Source organism: Phocoena sinus, chromosome 10 (assembly GCF_008692025.1).
Source record: "Phocoena sinus isolate mPhoSin1 chromosome 10, mPhoSin1.pri, whole genome shotgun sequence".
In the NCBI taxonomy this organism is placed as follows: Eukaryota; Metazoa; Chordata; class Mammalia; order Artiodactyla; family Phocoenidae; genus Phocoena; species Phocoena sinus.
This window is the reverse complement of record NC_045772.1, coordinates 60,906,791-60,929,085: the sequence shown is the minus strand read 5'-3', so window position 1 is coordinate 60,929,085 and position 22,295 is coordinate 60,906,791. Positions and strand designations below refer to the sequence as shown.

Sequence of the window (22,295 nt, the reverse complement as noted above, 5' to 3'; positions counted from 1 at the left end):
AGTGGCTTCTCTTGTTGCGGAGCATGGGCTCTAGGCACACGGGCTTCAGTAGTTGTGGCTCGCGGCTCAGTAGTTGTGGTCACCGGCTCTAGAGCGCAGGCTCAGTAGTTGTGGTGCGCGGGCTTAGTTGCTCCGTGGCATGTGGGATCTTCCCAGATCAGGGCTTGAACCCGTGTCCCCTACATTGGCAGGCAGATTCTTAACCATTGCGCCACCAGGGAAGTCCCTAGATTTGGGATTATTCTTAATTAATTATGTGACTGAAAAAATTCCCTTCACCTCTCCAGACTTCAGTTTTCTCAACTGCAACTTGTCGGAAAACACTAGATGATTACTGAATTCTCTTTCACCTTTAAATATAAATGACATAGATCTATTCTTCCTGGTTTGCCCTGTCTCCTGTGACTTCAAGTAATCAACCAATATTAACTGAGCATCTACTGTACTATGTGCGAGGTATTGTACTACGTATTGTGAAAGGGAATAAAAAAGGAGAAAGGACAATCCCTTGTCTTTATAAATTTATAATCAGTAGGAAAGACATATATATATATATAAAACTATAATATGCAGCAAGATTTAATAGGTTATATGGGTTATAGGGGTTGAGGAAGCAGTATGACTTCCAGCTAGAATGATCCAGGGGCACCATGATTAAAAAGTAGGTTTTTTTCTTCTGTTAAAAAAATTGCATTCTTTTATGAATCACATAAAGGAATGCAATTAATGCATATCATTTATTCAACAGATATTTTTGGAGATCCTACTACGTGCCAGGCGCTGTTCTGGGTGCTGGAAACACAGATGTGAATAAAATAAGACAAAATCCTTGCCTCCTCAGAGCTGACATTTTATATTAATTATGAAGCATAATAATAAAATGGGCATCCATTAAACAACCCCCAGTTTAAGAAAAGAAAAAAATTACTAATACCGCTGAGGGGGGCTTCCCTGGTTGTCCAGTTGTTAAGAATCCGCCTTCCAATGCAGGGGATGAGGGTTCGACCCCTGGTCGGGGAACTAAGATCCCACATGATGCAGGGCAACTAAGTCTGCGCACTCAAGAGCGCAGGCCACAACTAGAGAGAAGCCTGCAAGCCACAGCGACGAACCTGCGTGCGGCAACTAAGACCCAACGCAATCAAAAAAATACCACCGAGGGGCCCCGCATGCATCTCTCCTATAGTAATCCTTGAATTTTATGTTTATCATTTCAAGATTTTTCCTCAGATTTTTACCATATTGCTTATTTTGGTCTTTTTTTTTCTACCATTCTAAAAGTGATATAATATTGTTTGTATACTTCTTTACTTGCTCATTTCACTCAACATTATCTTTCTAAGATTCATTCAAGTTTAGGTAGGTAGCTATAGTTTATTCATTTTCATTGATGTATAATAGCCCACCAATTTGTTGATTAATTCCCCTGTTAATGAGTATTTAGGATTGTTTCCAGCTTTTTACCATTACAAACAATGTTGCTCAGAGCATTTCTCCTGGTATACATAGGCAAGAGTTTCTTCAGGGTACATATATATGAATTGCTGGTTGTAGCACATGAATTTTTCAACTTTTCTGGATAATGGCAAATTGTTTTCCAATATAAGAGTTTATAAGAGTTCGGGTTGCTACCCTATCCTTACCAGCTTTGGTATTTAGTCAATCTGTTGGATGTAAAATGGTGGTTTGAATTTATATTTAATTATATTTGCCTGATTATTCACAAGGCTGAGCATCTTTTCATATATTTATTGGCCACTCATGCTTCTTTTTCTGTGAAGTGCCTATTCATGTATGTCTTTTGCCCCATTTTCCTGTTGGGTTATTTGTCATGTCCCTATGGATTTTAAGGAATTAACAAATATATATAGCCTAGTCTTGATTCTTTGTCAGTGGCAGCTATCTCCTTCCAGTTTTTAGAGGGGTTGGGATTTTAGTAGCGGCTTAAAGGATGGATAATTTCAGTTCCAGCTCAGACTCTTCAATTAGTTGGATTAATTAATTCATCAAATATTTATTGAATGTCTAGCCAGACATCATGCTAGACTCTGGGAACACAAACATATCCCACATTGGCTCACCCCTTAACCACTTCCAAGATCTAGCTGGGTCCAAGTCATTGACATCTCCTGCTGGACCACTACAATGGCCTCCTAGCCATTCCACCTATTCCAGTTTAGTCTTGCCAAGGTCTGCTCTCCACCCAATAAGTAGTTAAAGTGATCTTTTAAAATGTAGATCAGATCATGTAACTTAAAACCTCCCAATGGTTTTCCAGTTCTCATAGAAAAAAATTCCAGGGTTCAGCTATATGAGGTTTTGATCCTCAGTCACACTAGACTTGTTCCCACTCAGGACCTTTGCTGTTTCCTCTGCCTAGATCAGTCTTCTCCCAGATCATGCTCACTCTTTCATTTCATCTAGGTCTCATCTCAAATATCACCTACTTAGAGAGGCCTTTCCTGACCACCTGATCTAAATAGCCACCACTTTCCCTTCTTTATCTCATTATCCTCCTTCATTTTTCTTTTTAGCACTATCATAGCTCTATTGGTATTTCTTATTGCTTTTTTCCCCACTAGAAGATAAGCTCCACTAGTGCAGAGACCTTGTCACCACTGTATCCTCAGCATTCAGAAAAGCGCCTGGCACATAATAGGCTCTCAATAGAAATTTTGTGAGTGATTGAACAGTGAATCAGTTAGAGTCCTTGCCCTTAAAAGGCAAATAATTTCAACACAATTCAATAGTGTTATAAGATGGGTAAGCACTGGTTGCTGTGGGAACGAATAGGAAGGGCATGTATCCCAGTCCTGAGAACTAGTAGTCGAGGAAGGCTTCCAGGAAGAGGTGACATTTACAAGAAACTTAAAGGACCTGTATAGGAAGGGAATGGAAGGATGTTCCATAGGGAAGGAGTAGTAAGTACAAAGCTTGAAGAGAGGGATAAAGTGGTCTCTTCCACAAAGGGCAAGTAATTCATTGCGGTCAGAATGAACAGTTGTGGGTGCAGCAGGGTGCAGAGACTGGTGGTTGGTGGCTAGATCCTGAAGGATCTTGAGCATCAAACTAAGGAGTTTGGATTTTATCCAGAAAGCATCCAGGAGCCATTTAACCGGGAGAATGAGAAGCTCAGATTTGCACTTTTTTTTTTTCCCAGGAGGGGATGTGCTGAGAAATTAGTTTGAACTCTCCAAATGCTTTCACAAACGCAAGGGTCAGACTCTGGGTCACGAACATTCTTCCTAGTTTTACTTAGTTATTTATTTTTTAATATCAGATTTGCATTTTACAAAGATCATTGTAGGTCTAGTGTGGAGAATGGATGAGAGGGGGCAGGATTGGGGGTATGGAGCGCCATAAGGGGCTGTCGTCAGAATCCAGGTGGGAGATGGTGGTGGCCTGAGCTCTGAGGTGATGGTGGTGATGGGGAGAAGTAGAGAGCTCAAGAGGTTTAGAAGGAAGAACCAGTGGGCCTCAGTGATTGTTGTGGGGGATGAAGAAGAGAGTGGTAAAGATGGTGCTCAGTTCTCTGGCCTGGGTCACTGAATGGTGCCATTCCCTGGTTGGAAAAGGGTCAGAGGGTTAGAGTGAGATGAGCAGCCCCACCCCCTAATATTCGTGGGGCCCAGGGCAAGATAAAAAAATAGAGCCTACATACCAAATGTCTAAATATGTACAAGTTACAAATCAAAGCTAACAAACTGTTACATAAAACGTGTTCTACCCTGTTATCTTGACAAATATATCAATATCAGCTGGGAGATTTATATTTAGAATCCTGGGACTCTTCCAGCCCCAAGTCTGACCCTCAGATTCTCTTGCCATTCCTGGCTCTGTCCCACTACCTGAGGGGCCTCACACCAAAGAGCGTGCTTGGGGCAGCCTCACATTTAAACTCCACCCCAACAGGGCTGATGGTGTGCTCTCTGGCAGCTCCTTCTGTACTTTCAGGAAATCGGACCCCAGGAAGAGGCCCTAGAAGTGGGCTTGGTGCTGCTTGGCAGCACCTTCTGGCAACTGGAGCATGGTCTAGGAGCAGGGAGGCATGAGCTCTAGGTAGGCACATCCCCTTGGCCTTGAGTTATCCTCCCTCTGCAGAAGGAAGAGGCCCTCTAAAACAGGTGCCCAGGGTAGAGGTCCCTCTTGCCAGGTCTAAGGACATGGACTCTGAAATCAAATCCCTCTGGGTTCAAATCCCTATTCTGATATTTATTTACTCTTCTTTGAACCTGGGCAAACTCTCTGAGCCTGTTTGCTTTCTTGTAAAACGGCAATAATAATATCTACCTCATAGGGTTATTGTGAGAATTAAATAAGCTAATATGTGCAAAGCACCTGCTATTTATTTTAATTTTATTTTTATTATTATTTTTAAAATTTATTCTTGGCTGCATTGGATCTTTGTTGCTGTGCGCGGGCTTTCTCTAGTTGTGGCGAGCAGGGGCTACTCTTCGTTGCAGTGCGCGGGCTTCTAATTGCGGTGGCTTCTCTTGTTGCGGAGTGCCGGCTCTAGGCACGCGGGCTTCAGTAGTTGTGGCACAAGGGCTGCTCAGTAGTTGTGGCTTGGGGGCTCTAGAGCACAGGCTCAGTAGTTGTGACGCACAGGCTTAGTTGCCCTGCGGCATGTGGGATCTTCCTGGACCAGGGCTCGAACCCGTGTCCCCTGCATTGGCAGGTGGATTCTTAACCACTGGGCCACCAGGGAAGTCCAAGCACCTGGTATTTAATAACCACTGCTCAGTTTACATTGTTTTTCTTCCCACTCACCACCATGTTTCCCTCAAAGTGACCATGGAGGCTGGGGAAAAATATGAAGTTTGTTTCAGGTAAATTTTTCTGGGAGGAGTGGGTCCAGGAAAAATGAGTTTATAAAGGAAACAGTAATAATCTAGGCAGCAGTAATCCCAGCACAGGCTGGGGCCATATGGGAGAAAGAGGGAGAGTAAGTTGTCTTGTATGCAGATGAATGAGTAATGGTAATAGCGTAATTGCTTTTACAATCTGTTTGTTTTGCTGAGGGTAGCAGCTGGTTACTGTTTTGATTCTTGTTTTTCAGGTTAAGATAGGGGAAGAAGGTGTGAATAATCTAAAAGAATAGAAAATCCAAACATAATTTCTTGGGGACCAGGAACATGGTCAAAGAAACACATGGTTGCAAACACAGATGGATTCTGTCTTGCAAACACAGAGACTGGCCCTGTTATTAAGCTGATCTTGTATTGTTGCTTAACGTGTATAGATTCTTACCACGCGCTGTCACTCTTGCTACTCCTGCAACTGGAATGCCCTTTCTCTCCTTCTCAGCCATTCCAAATTCTACTCTTTATTTCAGGCTCACTCCTTCCATGGTAAGCATCCTTGCCCACAACCCTCCCCAGTTCTTCTGAGCTCTTCCTAGTCTATATCACCTAGAACTTATTCATGGTCTTAACATGTTTACTGTCTCATATTGTTCTCTTATCCTTTTTAATTTTTTTTTAAATTTATTTATTTATTTATTTTTGGCTGCATTGGGTCTTCGTTGCTGCGCACAGGCTTTCTCTAGTTGTGGTGAGTGGGGGCTATTCTTCATTGCAGTGCACGGGCTTCTCATTGTGGTGGCTTCTCTTGTTGCGGAGCATGGGCTCTAGGCACGCGGGCTTCAGTAGTTGTGGCACGTGGGCTCAGTAGTTGTGGCTCGCGGGCTCTAGAGTGCAGGCTCAGTAGTTGTGGCGCACGGGCTTAGTTGCTTCGTGACATGTGGGATCTTCCTGGACCAGGGCTGGAACCCGTGTCCCTTGCACTGGCAGGTGGATTCTTAACCACTGTGTCACCAGGGAAGGCCCATCCTTTTTAAATTTAAAAAAAAATTATTTATTTATTTTTTTTGGTGGAGCGGCATGTGGGATCTTAGTTCCTTGACCAGGGATCAAACCAGCGCCCCTACAGTGAAAGCATGGAGCCTTAACCACTGGACCACCAGCGAAGTCCTGTTCTCTTATCCTTTTATGTATGCAAGTCTTGTCTCCCCAATGAGAGTTTAAGCTTATTAAGGGAAGGAACTACATTTCTATTTCTCTTCCATTTCCCATAGTGTCTATGTATTCATTTAATATACATTTACTGAGTTCCCAAGTGCCTGAACTGGGGTTCAGGTACTGGGGATACAAAAATGAAAATATATATATATATATATATATATATATATATATATATATCTCCTCTTCACTAGTGGAGCTAGTAATAGACTCATGGTTTGATAACTGCCTACAGAAGTGTTGAGCATATAATGGTTCCTCAATAGAGGTTGATGGATTGATGAACCATGCTGCTTTTCAACTAGGCATTCAATGAATGAATGAATGAATGAATGAATGAAATAACTGGATGACAATCCCCTGATGCAGCTGTTCCAGGTGTACTCCTACTATATGAACCTAGTTCTAGCAGACATAAAGGTGTGAGACTTGTTTGAGGGGAGAAATGCTCTTTAGAGTCATCAAAACAGAGAGCCTACTGTCTTTTCAAGGCAGTGTTCACTCCTTCCCTTAAGGCCTAGTGATTAAACCACAAAACATTTTACAGGCATTGGTGAATACCTTTTGCCAATTTGTGTCATTCAGGTTGTGAGTTATGAGAACTGTGTCCATTCATCATGGTAAAAAACAGCTATTATTGAATACTTACTATGTGCTGGATGTTTTGCTGATTTCTTTACATGAATTAGCTAAATCCTAACAGCAACCCTATGAAGTCGGTATGATTATTGTCCCACTTTACAGAAGAGGAAGCTCAGGCACAGCTAGGAAGCAGGAGAGACAGGACTTGAATCCAGGAAGTCTGATTCCACACTGTGCTGGCTACACAATGAATTGGGAGAGTGGAGAGCTGAGTTCTGAGCCAGCCCTGCTATTTGCTTGCCTGTGTGACCTGCAGAAATCCTCTCAACTCTCTGGTCCTCGGCCCCTTCTGATCACCAGTCTTAAAGCCTCTTCTTTTGAATTCAAGTCCTCTTGTCTTTCTACCACCCTCAATTGCCTAAATCTGGTGGTAATTCCCTGAATCTCATCTTTCATCTCCTTGTATCTCCTCTGATGCAATAGTATCAGAGGCAGCTTGTGATACTGTGTCATTCATAAGAGGAGTATCCTTTTTGAGAAGTTATATATGAAGACCTTAATGGCTTCATGAATGTCTTGGCTGATGGGAAGTATGGAGAGATCTGCAGAAGGACCCCTGAACCCAATTTCTTCCTGTGACTCCGTCCCTCAACTCCTAGTTAAATAAAAATATTTCCTAGTATACAGGATGCTTGTTATCATGGGTCCATTCAGAGCTCATAGCTCATAGTGGGATCTCCTCCTCGCGAGCTGGGTGACTTGCTCTCTGGGCAGGACCGGCTCTCCGCGTCCCTCCACCACCTGACCCCGCCGGCTCTCGCCTCCTCCCTTGCCATCCCCGGACCCTTTCTTCCACATCCACTCCTAGCTCCCCCTCGATAATCTCCTGACATCTCTTCAAATCCAATTATCGAATTAATTGACGTGCTAACCGAGAGGCAAACAGAAAGGGGCGGCAAACACCGGGCGGCTGAGGTTTATCCTCCGGCCTCCACAGGCCCCGGCCGGGCGAGATTTACTGGGCCTCGAACACGGCGACAGTTCAAAGCTTTGATTAATCATGTTTTTCTCCCGGCCCCATAATTTAGTTGCTCTTTTTCCCTCCCAGACTTTTTTTTTTTATCAGTGTAAACAGAGACGTAGTCCTCATCAGCTTCAATTACAAATATTAAGCCCCCGGACAGCAATTTGACAGAGAGAGGCCAGCCACCACTCCGTCCCGCCCCTCTAAATCATCCCCGAATTAACATCACAATCGGCGGCTGGCGCGCGTTCAGATTTAAATGGTGGCATATTGTTCGCGGATGGTCTAGTTCAGACCAGCGGGTTCGCAGCTCCAGGCTGCAGCCCCCGCCTCTCGCTCCGCCGCTCCCCTCCTGCCTCCGGGGTGTTTGTGACTCAGGAACCGCGGGAGGCTCCGGCGCCCTGTCTCCAGCAGCTGAGGCTGCAGGCGGGGGTGCGCCGGCGTGTGGGGCAAGCCGGCTGGTGAGAGGGGTAGGGTGTGGGGTGGTGCGAGTCAGGCACAGGGAGAGGAGCTACAGACTTGGGGTGGCGGGGAGAAGGGCAGAGGCTGGTGAGTTTGGCTTGGGGCGGGGGGAGAACTGGGTTTATGCAAATGAGATGCAAATGAAGGCGCGGAAGCTGCGGGTTTTGGGAATTGCCACGATATAGCCCCTATATGGCCGCCTTGACCCTTCGCAGGGTCTGCAGGGCACCCTTGGGTCGTGGTGGAGTGGCCAGGAGGTAGGGAAATCTCTTGCTCTCTGAGGCTCGCGGTATGAAAGAAGAACTTGGGGCAAGATTTCTCCGTTTCCTGAGCATGTTAGAGAAAATTGGTCTTAAACTACAGCCGGGAGGCTTGAAGATAGGCCTCAGAAAGGACTTCCTTAGTGGGAAGACCAAGCGTGAGGCTGGAATACCTCCTGGAGATTTTTTGGATTAGAAGACCTTCGAAGCACCAGATTTCTCTGAAGGCGTTTTGGGGAAACGATATGATACCTCTTTGGCTCTGTACCACTGTGGAGGAGAAAAGGGAGAGTCATTTCCCTGACCCCCATTAATCCTTTAAGAATGAAGGAGCTCGGGAAGAAAAATGACAATTCAAGAGTGTAGGTTTCCAGATATTTTCATATCCACCTGTCTCTCGGGTCTTGCCCACATCGATCTCCAAGACCTCATTTCTGCCTAGCAACATCACAACCAATCAAGATGCAATTAGGCTTGCTAGCTCGGCTCATCCTTAACTAGGATTGGCTGCTCACAGTATGCGCATCCCAAGTTTTCATTGGCTGACGGCCACCTGTATGGAAATGAGAATTACAAGGGACTCAGCCGCTTCTCTGCGACGTGGACCTGTGGCTTAATGCACTGAAACTTGCAAGCTCAGAGCCGGAACTCCTGGGCTTCTTCCCCCAAAGAGATATCTCAGACTTTTCCGTCGGCGCCTCTGCCTGAGGCCTAGTCTGAAAGAAATTCGACGAAATAACGCATAAAATAAGGCGAATTTGTATGCTTTTTGCGTCTGCTTTGCCTTCTCTCGGTTCAATGTCAAGATTTTGCCCCTTCCGTCCAATGCCACGACAGTTCTTGCCCCTTTCTCTCTTCCACGTCCATCCAAGGGGCGGCTTCTCTCCGTGTGGAGTCCCTCAGTCCCTGCCTCCTGTTGCCTCAAATCCTCCCTTTGGGCTCAGCTCCTCCAAATTCCCAATTGCCCCCTTCCTCCCATTCAGGATCCAGGCATCTCACACAACGATCTAAAGCCCAGTTTAGGAGGGAGTTAGAGGGGTGGAGTACTGTCCCACCCCCCCAAAAAAAACACCATCCATCCTCACTCCCCATCCATTTTCTCCGAGGGAGCCGAGTTTTGACAGCGAATTCATTCCGAGCGGGGAGGGTGATTTATTCTTCAAATATACCGACAAGTGCGGGCATGATGGAGCCCATTAAAATGTTGGGAGATTGTTTTTATGATTGAAGTCTGTATTACTCCAACCATAAAGAAAGAGAGCAAGGAGTCATTAGCATTTTCATGATGGTGTATTTCTGCTTGTCTCCGCGCCATCACTCATCTTTACTGCCCGTCCCTTTGCTCTCGCTCTGCTACAACGAGGAGAGACTGCAGCCTGAGTTGGGGTTGGGGGTGGGGGAAGGTGGGGGCCAGAGATCCCCCGCCGCTCTGCCCTTCACGCCAAATCCTCACCCTCCCTGGGACGCAGATCATGGGGTGAGAGGCCGAACGCTGACGATGATGTGCCTCAGCTTTCTCCTGCCACAGGCGCTTCCTGCCCTCTGACTGTCCCTGCAGGGGGTCCCGTCCAAATGGTGCTTGGAGATCTGGGCAGACCTGGTTTGGGAAAGGGGGAGTACCCCTTCCTTTCTTTGGCTCTTCCCTTCCTGGCCTACACACCATTTAGAGCTTTCCAGGGTTATCCACATAGGGATAAAGTCAGGAATTCCTGGCTGAGTGCCCTGGGCTGGAGACATCAGAGTAGGAGAGGACAGAGGGAGGAGACCCCAAGTCCCTGGGTTTGGAGGCTGTGTTGGGAGGAAGTTGGGAGCCTGGACCTTTGGCCTCTGTCTCTGCTACTCCCTCTTTAGAGTTTAAGCCTCCTGTGACCACCCCAATTCCCCCACTCCTGCTCTCCTAATTCCTTAAGTCCTTGATTCTTTCTACCTAATCATTTATAAGACTCTCCAGTACTCCAAGGAACAATTTCATAACCTCCATGAAAATAATGGAGCTCAAAATAATCATTGCCAAGGTAGGAGTTCAGAGAAAGTTGGTTATGGGTGAAACAGTGTCTCTAGGTGTCCAAGGATTGTTAGAATCACCTGTCCTGACCCTTGGCATTGGATAAGTCTCTTAACATAAAGAAACATTCATTCTAGGTTGGACACAACCTGCCTGCATATCCTGTTGACCCAAATTGTGTGGTGGTGCTTGAGTGAGAGTTGGTTGGGATAAAGGCTAGTTAAAGGGTGGTGGGAAAATGGAAGTGTTAGCTCACAAGACATTAACAGTGATAATAACGATTAGTGGACCACTTTCCCGTTGGTCCAGTGCTTTCTCATGGATATCTCACAACAACCTGAAAGGTAGGTTTTATGACTGCCATTATACAGATGAGGAAACCAAGGATCAGGTGACTGTGTGTGGGGTACTCAAGATCACTTAGCTAGTGAACAGGAGAACCAAGATCTGAACCCTGGGCTGTCTTCATTAACTGATACTGCCTGAGAAGGTGTTCAAGGTCTCTAAAGTGGAAGCCAAGATGACTGATTGCCCCATATACGTCATCTGAGTTCATAAGAAGGTGGAGAAGACATTCTAGTAAGTGTTAAATATTTTGGGAGAAATCTTAGTAGGAATATTCTTCCCTCGGCCACCACAGCTGGGTAGTTGGGTAGTAGTTAGCATTGCTGGGATTAACCCTTCTCTCATTCAGGGAACATTTATTGAGTACCTAGTATGTGTGATCTTCTGACTGACCACACCCTCCCCTTCCACAGGCCTCCTCCCCCTTTTGAGATGGGTATAATAGGGCTCTGGGGTCCTGGGCAGAGGTATAGCCCCAGGCAGCTGGACAGAGATGGAGCAAAGGGGGGGGTGCGGAGGTGAGAGCCCCCCTACAGCCTGCACAGTGCCCAGAGGCGGCTGCAGCAGCAGCCCCAGATTTACAGCTGTCCTGGCTCTGATGCCATAAAAGCAAACGATCCTTCTCTGTACTAATTTCTGTGTAATTAGATCTCTCCTGGCATGGAAAGTGGGGAGTGGGGGTGGCCAGAAGGGGAGGGGCGCCAAGGACTCTTCACAGAGGTGGGAGGAGGGACTGTGGGACACACATGGCTTCATGTGGCACAGGGATGGGCTCAGGGGTCTGCATGCACTGTGACAAAGATGGAAAATGCAATCATGCACACATGGAAGGCAAGGAGGCAGATGAGTCCTGATGTGACAACACCCTTGTGCCCAGGACAGGGACAAAGCAGGGATCCTGCACAAAGATCCTGAAGCCAGAAGAATAACTCCTGGGTAGTCTGTGTACACGCAGGGGGAACTGAAATCCTCGGAGGAGCTGCACACAGACTTCCCCACGTGCAGCTAGATACTAAAATCTCACAGAGAGGCCTGAACCGTAAAAAATTTGTGCAGACGCAACACATTTACAAAACAATATACACACACATTTACCAGCACGAAAGCAGATACACACTTCTCTTAAATGCAAAACTTATAGCATCTGCATTAACTAGGAACTCAACAAATGTCTGTTTCCTCCTCCACCCCCATCCACTCCTTGCCCACCTATTAGAGGCAGAAAACGAAAAGATGCAAAAAGCCTTTTTTTTAAAAAAGCGAGATTCTCTTTAAGATACTTGAAGATGGATCCTATTAAGTCAAGAAAGAAAGAAAAAAAGAATTAGAGGAATGTGGGGATGGTTAAAGAGGGAACAATCCTGGAATCTTCCCTTTCCTCGGGAAGAACAAAGTCTCAAACCGGAAAAACATATAGTTGTTATTATTACTGTCCCCCCATCCCACCCCATGGTGACAAACAATGGCCATGGGTATGGCAGTAATGTCGTTCGCAGCAACACTTCTACCGAGCTAAGTATTCATTATGCACTGCAGTGTATTTGTGGAGGGACCTCAAAGGGCCTCTTATCCAATCTCCCTCTGCAGCCCAGATTTCTTTCACAGTAAGCCTGCCAGGGCATCAGCCAGCTTCTGCTTCAATACTTCTGCCGAAAAGGAGCTCTTTACTTCGTAAGCAGTTTGCCCCTGTCACTGGACTGCTGTAATGGTTAGACTGTTTTGTGGTAGAATTGAAATCCGTCTTCTTTTAAATTTCAGAATACGCTATTTCTAACTGCCTGTTATTTCGAGTTATTCTAATGTTTTAAGACCAGTTCAATCAGAGCGTTAATCATCCCCCCGACCACAGCAATAACAATTAGAAACCCATTGGAAAATCAGGAGATTCTGATCTCCACAGATGACTGTCATGTACTTATCTTAAGCCCTTGTTCTAATGGGTAATTCCTGATTAACCTGAGTAATGAAAATGTATCACAATAAAGAAAGATTTGTCATGCCTTGTTATCACTTCATAAGGCCGTCCTTCTAGATACCTGCCATAACATCAGGATATTTCTATCCCAATAAAACATGATCATGATGTGCTTGGCTAATAAAAAGGAAAAAAGACACGCATTAAAAGTATGTTTAAAATGATTTGCATGAGTGATGTAAATATAAACCACCACCGTCATCATTGTCAACATCATCCTCAGTTTATTTGCCTTTTGAAATCCCTGCCAGACCTTGTGGGTCGAGGTAAAGGAAGAGAGAGGCAGAAAATTAGCACCTATTAAATGCTTCCCATGGCCAGGCACTGTGCCAAACACTCACAATAACCCTGTAAGATAGGTATTCTTATGACCTTACAGGTGAGGGAATGGGGCTCAAAGAAGTTAGGTAACTTGCCTGAGGTCAGACTGCTAGTACAGGGGATCAGGATTGTAACCCAGGTAAGTCTGCATCCAAAGCCCACACTTTCCCCCCTAAACTCGGACAGGTTAATTTTACTTTGACGCAAGCAGAGCCTCACTGGGTGGATTTATACACTGACTTGACGTTGGTGAGGAGTATGTTGGGCTCAAAGACCTCACCCTTCCCAGTCTGGACTCCCTGCAGGGGAGCCAGGGGTTCAGAGGCTGAATATTATGGCCTTTGTGCCCGGTCACATTACTATCATCACCCAGGGGTGCCCATATATAATTAGGGGTGGTGCTACAGGCACCGTCACTGCTGTACAGTGACACGCTCACAAAACTCACTGTCACATTTAACCCATGCTGGGACTCAACAGAGGCTGGCTGTTCCTTCCCTTCTCCCAGTCGGTGGAGTGTGCAGCCAGCAGGGGTCGCCAGCACACCAGGAATTACCACTTGCTGGGCCAGTCTCCTTCGGCCCTAACAGGACAGAATATTCCTCCTCCTCTGCTCTTCTCCTAAAATCTCTCTCTGATCCCTCCCCTTTCCTGCTTTCCCTTTCTAGCCCCCCTCCCCTTCCCCAGGCCTTGTAGCTTCTTACCGCGAGCTGGATAGTTGCCCCTTATGCAGCACCTAAACTGCCCAATCCCAGCCTAGACCAGGGACCAGGGATTCAGGCTGTCATCCTGCTTTAGTGATGCCAGGGAGCTGGTAAGGAGCTTGGAGTGCCCAACCTTCTGGTTCATCCTTGGCCAATTAAGCTTCTCCCTCCTCTCAGTGCCTTCCCAACACCGTGTCGTGACCGTTCTTTTATTGTCCCAATGTTCGTGTAAGGAAGGATGTGTCGCAAACATCCTCAGACTCCCAGGGTCCTTTAGCTCCCTCATCTTGGGAGAACCTAAGAATGAAGGAGGAGACAAATCTCTGGTGGAGTGGGTGATCTGCGGCCTGTGGTTTTTGGATGAGAAACCACGATTTGGGGCGTACAGTGGAGGGACCCATGTACCCTGGCTCACAACAGAAAGAAGGGCCAGGTGTCTGCTCACTGCAGGGAAGCTGTGGCTGCCTTCTGGGAGTGACATCTCTCTGATCTTTTCTGCCTCTCCCCTCCCCTGGTGTAGCAGCAGCGCCCCAGCTTTTCCATGCCCCCTTCTCTCTGCAGCCCCCTCCCCGCAACTTCTGGAGCCCAGTGATTGGCGACTGCCTGCTGCAGGGCCGGCTGGGTTTATGGCTTTGCGGCCGCTGGGGAGAAAGCGAGGGCAGAGACCGAAAATGGAAACCCACCAAGAAATTGAGTATGATGAAAGAGTAAAAGAGAGGGAGACCAAGACAGAGGCAGAAGGACCTCGAGAATAACAGATACCCCAAATCAACATGATGAGAGGGACTAAAGCAGAGATGGACCCAAAGAAAATTATAGAGATGCTGATAAAAGAGGGGGAAAATGTAAGAAGGATGGGGTGAAAAGGAAAAGAAAAGCAGACAGGAAAACAGTTGGATAAGTCCTGAGGGTAGGGATGTGCAGGGCTTTCCAGGGGGACAGGAATTGCTGGTAATATGTAGAGGGTGGGGTAGACTTCTAGGGACTCCCAGAAATTCTGATACAGAAGAGGCCAGAAGATCTTGCAGTTCTCCTCAAACCTGTGCTCCCATTCATCCAATTTAGCCTTTTCCATGTTCACACCCTCCTGAAATTTTAGAGGTTATTACAAAAATGTCCTCCTTAAGAATGATCCATGATCTAGTGTGGAAGGATCTTGTCCCATTTTCCATGAAATGAATGGGAAAACTGAGGTCTGGGATTTGGGAGGGATTTTAACATTAGAGCTACATTTTTTTTGTTTTAAAGATTTTTTTGATGTGGACCAGTTTTTTAAATCTTTATTTAATTTGTTACAATATTGCTTCTGTTTTATGTTTTGGTTTTTTGGCCATGAGGCATGTGGGATCTTAGCTCCCCAAACAGGGATCAAACCTGCACCCCCTGAACTGGAAGGCGAAGTCTTAACCACTGGACTGCCAGGGAAGTCCCTAGAGCTACACTTCGTTGCACATGAATTAACTTGCAAGGTTGTTGGCTCTCTGTCACGGCATCTTGATTGGCGCATACCACATTTACCTTATGTTATAGTAATTTCTCTGTATATCCTTTGTGCTAATATATAAATAGGCTCTTTAATAGCAAGATCTGTGTCTGCCCTTCTTTGTGGCTCCCATAGTGCCTTGTTCTTGTTTATTAAGTGAACCAATTAATGGCCCCTAGAGATGTATAAGCAGAGGTTGGATGAATATCAACTAGGGGTGGAGTCCAGGGAATTGCTGCACTGAATGAGAAGTCGGAGATATATCTCTAAGCACCTTTTTGGTTTTGAGGTTCTATCAGCCCATGTATAAGAGCCTGAGTTTGCTGTTTCTTTTCCCAGTTCTCCAGACACGCAGGGGTAAGACAGACACAAAGTGGGAAACCCCAAATTCCAAAGTAACTACTGTGGGTGGAGCTCTGTACAAGGCATTTTACACATCTGATCTCATATAATCATCACATGAACTGTTCCAGGTAGGTGTTATCCACATTTCGCAGATGAGGGCTCAGAGAGGTGAGGTGTTTTGCTCCAGGTCACATGGTTAGGAACTATGACAAATGAAGTCTAGAGGTCTCTAAAGCCTGGTGATTGCCACAACACCGTGTTTCTACCAGTTTGAGAGATTTCCAAGGTTTCAGAAAGGCAAAGAAGGAGTTGAGAAATGGGGAAAACAGGGAGAAGACATGGCTTCTAAATTTAGGGCTGGGAGAGAGATTCGGAACTCTAAGCTGGGAAAAGAAGTCCACTTTTATGAGAGTTAGAACGGGACATTTCTGCTCTTACCTGATTATCAACAGACCTGGAGAAAGAGGGACAGGGACAGAGATACCCAGAGGTCGGGTATCGAGCACTGGAATCTCTTGCCATAGGTTCTGGCGTTGGGAGCTTGAGACATACAGGTGCCTATAGAATGCAGTCTTGGGAATTCCAGGCATTTCTCTTTCTGCTAGGAGGGTTGTTGGGAGTCTAGGGATGTCCAGGTTGTGGGTGTCCTATTCAGTGTTAGTGCTGTACAGTAGAAATCCTTTTTTTTTTTAATAGAAGAATGTCTTTTTATTTATTTATTTTGGCTGCGTCGGGTCTTTAAAATTTTTTTTATTTTATTTTATTTTTATTGGGCTATAGGGGATGGGTTGGGAAATATCTCTGTAAGTTATGCCCTACTAGGGAAATGTCCATTCTCATTTTCCTGCGATAGCTTTCAGAGCTTTTTCTTTTTCTTGGAGCTGTTGCTCTTGCTGGCAGCAGCCTCTTCAGGTCCACTGCTGAGAGGCTCCTCCTTGGAAGAGAATTTCCTCTTTTTCTTGGGGACCCTCTTGTTTCCTGACTCTTCAGGGTCACTATCTGGTTCCTCTTTGGGGAAAGATTTCTTCCTCTTGGTAAGACTTCCACTGCCAGCTGTCTCTTCAAGATCACTAACCAGCTCCTCCTTGGAAAAAGATTTCTTCTTTTTGGGTTTGGAGGAGACGGATGGGTCTTCCATTCCATTCTCCTGAGGAGCCTCCTGGGGCTTTTGCTTTTGCTTCTTTTTGGGTCTTGCACTTGTCTCCTCACATTCCTCCGGGGTCCTACTGCTGTTTTCTGAAGACGCCAGGGCAATCGCAGCCAGTCTTTTCTTTTCCTTCTTCAAGCGTTTCTTCTACTGTTTCTCCAGCTTCCTAGTAATCTCAGCAGCTGCTTCCTCTGCCCGAACAATTGCCTCCTTCGTGACATCCAGATTCTTTCGTGGAATCTCTCCAGTCTCATAGGACAGCCGCTCCTCAACTTGTTCTCGAAGCCTCTCCCCAAATACACTGGTAGGTACCTCAGAGAAGCAATCGATTCGTGAGGCAATACTGCATTTGTTTGCCAGGTATCGGGAGATGCGGCCTCTGTTCTTGGCAGCTGCTCGGCCAATGAACGTAGAGTGGAAAATGAGTCCATATTTTGGGGTGTTACCCTTTGTCCTCAGGGCTCTGGAAAGTTGGTCCCTGTGCTGGACCCATTGAATCACTCAGACACCAGGACTGGCCATCACTGCGTCGGGTCTTAGTTGCGGCATGCGGGATCTTTATTGTTGCAGCGCGCGGGCTTCTCTCTAGTTGTAGCGTGAGGGCTCCAGAGCTCATGGGCTCTCTAGTTGAGGCGCTCAGACTCAGTATTTGTGGTGCGTGGGCTTAGTTGCCTTGCAGCATGCGGGATCTTCGTTCCCTGACCAGGGATCGAACCTGCGTCCACTGCATCAGAAGGCGGATTCTTTACCACTGGACCACCACGGAAGTCCCTGTGCAGTAGAAATTTAATATGGGCCACATACATAAAGTCTTCTAGTAGCCACATTTTAAAAAGTAAAAAAAGGGGCTTCCCTGGTGGCGCAGTGGTTGAGAGTCCGCCTGCCGATGCAGGGGACACGGGTTCGTGCCCCGGTCCGGGAGGGTCCCGCGTGCCGCGGAGCGGCTGGGCCCGTGAGCCATGGCCGCCGAGCCTGAGCATCTGGAGCCTGTGCTGTGCAACGGGAGAGGGTGAAACTAACTTTAATAATATATTTTATTTAACCCAACGTATCCAAAAATATTATATCCCTTCAACATGCAATCAATATAACATTATTTTAAATTCATTTTTCTTTTTGGTGTTAAATCTGAGATTTGTTATGCAGTTTGCAGTTGACAAATCTCAATCTGTACTAGCCACATTTCTAGCGTTTAGTAGTGGGGAATTCCCTGGTGGTCCAGTGGTTAGGACTCTGCACTTCCACTGCAGAGGACATGTGTTCGATCCCTGGTCAGGGAACTAAGATCCCGAATGCCATGTGGCAAAAAAAAAAAAAAAAAAAAAAAAATCAAGTGTTCGGTAGCGGCATATGGCTGGTGGCCACCATAGTGGAGCGCAGGCTTAGAGCGTGCCTCGAGCCTGCAGGATCTTTGATGTTAGATCCAGACATCTTGGTTCCCACCCTTGATTCTTCTGACACCTTGACATAGGAGTCCTTGTTCTTCTGTGAGTATGGAGACATATTCCCAATTCCCACGGGTCAGAAGAATTGCGTGTCTATTGCAGGGTATCTATTGCAGGCTCTGTGAAGTCCAGCTGCACAATAACTTCCACCGGCAACACACTCCTTAAGCGCCTCTTGCTGAGCTGCCAGTGACCTCCTGGCTGCTAAACCAGCCGTTTCCAAGGGATACTTTCCCTGGCTTCTCTGCTACACCTGCCGCCGCTGGCCTTTCTCCTTGACTCATCTGTCCCCAGTTGCTTCCTATCTCTCTGATCGATCCTTCTATCTTCTCCGTGATTTGGCACTCTCCATCCTTCCCTTCCATGTTGATGGTCTCCTGGGTGCTGCCCTTGGTCCTCTTACCTCTCACTCTACATGCAGGGAGACCTGGGTAATCTATCTTCACTTGTATCACCTTTATTTACAAGGATCTTAAGTCTCTATCTCCAGCTCTAAACCCTTCTGAGCTCCGGACTTAATATCTATCCAATTGTCTACTGGAGTTCTCTCCCTTTGAACGATCCCAAAGACATTGGGAATTCAACAAGACAAACGGCACGAATCATCTTTTCCCTCAATGTATGATTTCTCCATTTGTATTATTAATTTGGTGAATGGCATCACTGGTTATCTGGTCATTGAAACCAGAAACCTGGGATCAACAGGACTCCTTCTGTTCAATTCCCATATCTGATTATCAATTACCATTAATTCTGTACCCTGAAGAATTCTGCTTCTTTTCCTCTTGACACTACTTAAGTTCAGTGCTCACTGTTGTTTTTTTTTTTTTGGTTGGGGGACCTTGCCATGCGGTTTGCAGGATCTTAGTTCTCTGACCAGGGATTGAACCCGGGCCAGGGAAAGTGCCAAGTCCTAACCATTGGACTGCCAGAGAATTCCCTAGTTCAGGGCTCACTTTCCTGGCCTGGGTTATTACAGTGGGTTCCTAACTGGTTTCTTTGGACTTTCATGATCCGGCAATAGAGTGTAAGCTCCTTGAGGGCAGGCATTCCTATCCGTTCATGCAGATTCCCAGTGCCTAAGACAGCACCTGGCACATAGTGGGCATTCAGTGAGTATTTGTTGAGGAAATGTATGAGTAAAGGTCTATTATCCGTCGTTCCAGCCTCACTTCCCACATCGTGTCCGATCCTCATTCGGCAGCCCTGAGTGTTGAGATTTCTGAGTGAATTAGGTCTTTGCCGTCTTGTCCCATCTGCCTGCACACTCTGGGCTCCCGTGTACACACTGTTTAAGACTCAGCCCCCATATCATCACCCACAGGAAGCTTTGTCTTCTGAGTCTTGGTTAATTAAGTACCTGTTCTTCTGTGGTCCCACAGCATACTGTGCGTATCTCTAAAGTAGCGCTTACCTGTTTCTTCTATTTGTAGTTTATGTTGACTGTGAGCTCTTTGAGGGCAGGGTTTTTGACTGTTCCATCTCTAAGTCCCAGCAATTGACCCATAAAGAACACTCCATAAAGTTTTTTGAAATGAATGCATGAAATCTCTTTTTTCCTGTAAAGATTTTTATTTTTAATTTTTTAAAATGTAGAGTATTTTGCCATTCCTTTTTCTTTTTTTTAAATTAGTTTTATTGGAGTATAGTTGCTTGCATGGAATCTCTGTATCCTAACTGACATCACATCTTGTTCTTTCAGGCCACACCAGGGCACTTCAAAGGTACTGGTAATGTTTTTAAAGCTGGTTAGTAAGTCCAATAATGTGCACTTTATTATTCTTTATCCCTTGTATATGGACATATTATCTTCTTTTGTATGTATGAGTATTTTATTAAAATAACTAAAAAAATTATTTTTGGAGGACTGGCCCTATGTGCCAGTTCTGTACTGGACTTCAGGGACAAGAGATGTACAAACACAGAACCTACCCTCAAGCTGCTTATAGTCGAGAGAGAAGAAAAACTTGTGAACATGATATAGTGAGTTTTTACAAAGTGCTATGTGTAGTATCACAGAGGATAATGGAGGAAATCACGGAAGGCTTCTCGGAGGAGCTATCTTTTGAGCTGAGGCGAAAGCATGTGTTCAGAGGCATGCAAGAGCAGTGCCTATTTCTGTGGAGTGGTTGTGTAAAACTGGACTCCAGGGTTCCTTAGGGTAGGATGGGGAATGGAAAGGCAAGTTGGTGAAGACCCCGACGGGCACACTGAACGATCTGCACATCGCATTCCTGTAGGTAATAGGCAGCCACTGTGGTTCTGTAAGTGGGGAGTGATGTTTGGATTCATTCATCTTTCACCAAATACTGACACCTGAGTTCCTATCTGCTGCTACTTGGTCTGAGCCCATTCAGGTCCATCACTTTCTGCAAGAATACTGGGAAGCAAGAGGGAGAGAGACGATCCCTTACAGGAGGGATACAGTAGGAAGGCTGAGTTGCCAAATACCGCATGGTGAGTAGGAGAAAGAACTCCAGTTGGAACCCAGCTGTCTTCCCTCCCTGCCCATGCAGTCAGCTACTCTCCCCTGAGCTCCTTGTGTTGGGGCCATGCACTGGACCTTGGGGTAGACAAATCGTAAGTGACGAAGAGAAATGGCTCTACATTTCTGGGGAACTCCTAGTCTGAAGGTGCCGACTGCACACCTGAAGACATATGAAGGGCAGAGAAAGGAGGGACTGGAAACTCTAGATACCCAGGTTAAGGGGTCCAATGAGGGACTGGGGGACTTCGTGGAAGAGGGGAGTATGGAACAAGCTTGGGAAAGTGAGGCAGAACTGGGCTGGGGGGAAAGGAAAGAGGTGAAAATGACCCATGCAGTTTTGGAGGTGGGAAAGAACAGAACTTATGCTGCAGTCGTCGTAAGTGCTTTTAGTCTGGCAGTGTCTGTGTCAATGGCCTTGTGCAGCTAGCTACCCATGTGGCCCCTGCTGGTGTGTGTGCGGCTTTGCAGGGGCTGTGGGATGGCAGTAAAGGCCCTGGGTCCCTCTTTCTGTCGCCCTTCCTCCTCTTCTGCACTAGTGGCGGGGGGGCATCCTTCTAGAAGCAGGATGTCTGGGTTCCAGGTTCTTCCCTCCCCAACCTCCCCCAGACATAAATCACAAGCGATTTCATTAAATGCACCTCCTGCTGGGGATGTTGGCTCATAATTCCTCTCTGATTAACCCCCACAACCCCGGCAAGTTTACAGGCCAAGAGAGGGAGGGGATGGGGGAGGGAAAAAGGAGGGATGGGGGGAATCCCAGGCCGGTGATGGATGCCTCTGTCAGCCCGGCTCGTATTTATTAATAGTCTTAATGCGGGAAGCAATAAAGGAAGAGAGGGATTCTATTAATTAAATCATTGTTATAATTAACTTTCATTAAAGTAGGATCAATAAAGAGGAGTTGAGATGGAGAGAGGAGAGATCCATTATCTCTAATTTCCTTGGAAGGGATTCAGGGAACGAGATGGGGTTGCTAGGAGACAGCAATGTGAGGGAAGAAGGAAGGATGTAAGATGTCACCCAGGTGGGGTTGGAAGGGGGGTGGGCAGGAGGGTTTCAGGTGGATGGAGAGAGGGGATGGTGGGGGTGGCCCACCCACAGGCCCTGAAGGGAACGGGGGTGGCTGATAAGGGAGCTATTGGGATGGAAACCAGGGGGCTGTAGGCACGGTTAATGCCAGGCATTGCTGAGAGTCTTGGTGAGCACGTGGGTCCTTAATACATGCTTTGTGATGCTGTGTGTGTGTGTCTGCCTAGCCTGTGAAGCTGGTTAGAGTGGATGAATGTTTTTGTGATTGTGGAGTCTGCGTGTCCATATGGGTGTGTGAGGATGGCAACAGAGGGAGAGAGGGAGGCAGGGCTGGGAGGAACTCAAATAATCTCTAGAGGTAGGAGGTTCAGGATCTTTTTTACAAAGTGGATACTCAGGTGTGCACTCTTCACAGGAGTAATGCCTGTCCTTTGGCTCAAAGTACAGTGAAGGCTGCTTTGGTGAGTGAAGGTCTCAGCAGCGGAAACCTCCCCCCACTCCCAAGGCACTCACCTTGGCCCATCCGAGGTCCCTCACTGCCCCACCCCTGGGACTAAACCCTTCCCTCCCCCTCAGTTTGCTCCCTCCTGCACTGCAGTGTTCCCCAAGCCAGACCCCACCTGAGACAAAGTTTCCTCCCTCCTCTCTTCCCACTGGTGG

The 22,295-nt window shown here is 46.5% G+C and overlaps 1 pseudogene; it reads right to left on the bottom strand.

The window, feature by feature from the left end:
- Positions 1-16,334: 16,334 nt before the first annotated feature.
- LOC116761168 lies at positions 16,335-22,158 on the bottom strand (annotated as a pseudogene).
- Positions 22,159-22,295: the final 137 nt, after the last annotated feature.